Source organism: Curcuma longa, chromosome 1 (assembly GCF_044706935.1).
Source record: "Curcuma longa cultivar G26 ecotype Majalengka, Jawa Barat chromosome 1, ITB_CL_G26_1.1, whole genome shotgun sequence".
NCBI classification, from domain to species: Eukaryota; Viridiplantae; Streptophyta; class Magnoliopsida; order Zingiberales; family Zingiberaceae; genus Curcuma; species Curcuma longa.
The window spans coordinates 3,371,676-3,374,006 of record NC_133861.1 but is presented as its reverse complement, the minus strand read 5'-3'; positions in this window follow the sequence as shown (position 1 = coordinate 3,374,006).

Sequence of the window (2,331 nt, the reverse complement as noted above, 5' to 3'; positions counted from 1 at the left end):
TTGAAAATTTTTAACTTAAACTTTCCTATCCCCTTTGCCATAATCAAAAACTACTTTAAAAACTTGAGGGATTTTTTTAAAAAAATATCTTAAAGATTTTTAAAAAATTAAAAATCATAAATATAATTTTAATCACGTTAGAAGTTAGGGTTTGAGTCCAAGCATATCATTTATATATGATATATAAAAATACTTAGATAAAAAAAATTTATCCTTTAATCACACATCTAACTTATTGGTATTGGTTGACTATTAGAAGATAACAGTTTGACCAAGTTAGTCAAGTTTAAGTGTATTATTTTAGCTAGTCTTTTGCTAAGCAAGAACACTTAACTTGATCCATGTTTATTATTTTTAGCCCAGATTTGTTTTTGATGCATGAACATAAGCATAAAAAATCCAGACTTTTACCCTATGCATCTCACACCGTTCTAGATTTCATAATACACAAAGCAAGTTATATATAGTGTGTTTTGTAAGATGTGGTTCGCCTAAATCTATAGGTGTATAATCTCTACTGGGTGTGCCTAGACTAAGTCCAAATTTTATCTTTGAATTTTAAAATCAAAGAGAATTTTAAAAGTATCTTTTTAAAACTAAGTTTCTCAAAAAAATAATGAGTAAATAATTTTGAAAACATTTTGAAAAATATATGTAATAGTATATTTAAAAATCCTAATTTTTGAGAAAATATTATGATAAAAAATAATTTAAAAATTTATCCTTAGTCTACCAAGTATATTCCTAATTGTCTTCTGAGTGTGTTAAACTTAGATTCAAGAAGGGGTTTTATGAAGATGTTAGCTAAGTTTAATTTGTACTCAACATAGTCGAGTATAATCTCTTAGCGACATGGTCCCTAACAAAGTGGTGTTTAACTTCTATATGTTTGGTTCTAGAGTGATAGATTGAGTTTTTAGTCAAATTGATTGAATTGATATTGTCAATTAATACTTTAGTGTTGTGGTATTTTAAATTAAAGTCAGTTAATGTGTGCATTATCCAAAGTAATTGTGCAATACATTCTCCCATTGCTATGTACTCTGCTTCAGTAGTAGACAATGTAATACATTGTTGCTTTCTACTACATCAGCTGACTAGATATGAACCCAAGAACTGTCCATTCACTTGTACTTTTTCTGTCTAGTTTATAACCAGTATAGTCTGAGTAAGAGTACCATATTAGGTCAAAGTTGTTACTTCTAAGGTACCATATTTTTATATTTAGTTTTCTCTTAACATACCTAAATATTCTTTTCACTAATGTTAGATGTGATTCCTTATCATCTGATTGATACCTAGCACATATACCAACTGCAAATAAAATATCAGCTCGACTTGTAGTTAAGTATCATAAGTACCTATAGTCTTTCATGTCATGCCCTAGGTGCTTGTTTTAAGCCATATAAGATTTTTTTTGAGTTTGAAGACATAATTTAGATGGTCTTTACCTTCAAACCCAAGTGGATGACCTATATAGACTCTCGTTTAATGAACACGTTCAAGAATGTGGACTTTACATCTATTTGGTAGAGCTTAAATCCTTTGTGAGCCGTGTAGGCTAACAACATTCAATAAACCCAATAAATAAATAAAATTTAATTAACTTAAAAGTTGTTTTAAAATTTAATTAACTTAAAAGTTTTTTTAAAATTTAATTAACTTAAAAGATTGTTTTAAAATTTAATTAACTTAAAAATTGTTTTAAAAATTTAATTAACTTAAAAATTATTTTAAAAATTTAATTAACTTAAAAAAAATTGTTTTAAAAATTTAATTAACTTAAAAATTGTTTTAAAAATTTAATTAACTTAAAAATTGTTTTAAATTGTTTTAAAATTTTAATTAACTTAAAAATTGTTTTAAAAATTTAATTAACTTAAAAATTATTTTAAAAAAATTTTAATTAACTTAAAAATTGTTTTAAATATTTTAATTAACTTAAAAATTGTTTTAAAATTTTAATTTAATTAACTTAAAAATTGTTTTAAAAATTTAATTAACTTAAAAAATTATTTTAAAATTTAATTAACTTAAAAATTGTTTTAAAAAATTTTTTAATTAGCCTAAAAAATTTTTTTAAAAATTTAATTAAATTTAAAAATTATTTTAAAATTTTAGTTAACTTTTAAAATTATTTTAAAAATTTTATTAACTTAAAAAATTATTTAAAAATTTAATTAACTTAACAAATTGTTTTAAAATTTAATAAACCTAAAATGGTTTAAAAAAGGTACAATCAACCTAAAAAATCAAAAAATCATCGATCACAGTCGACTTGAGTTGACTCCAGACTCAGCGGAGTCGTCCCAAGCCAGATCAACGAAACGG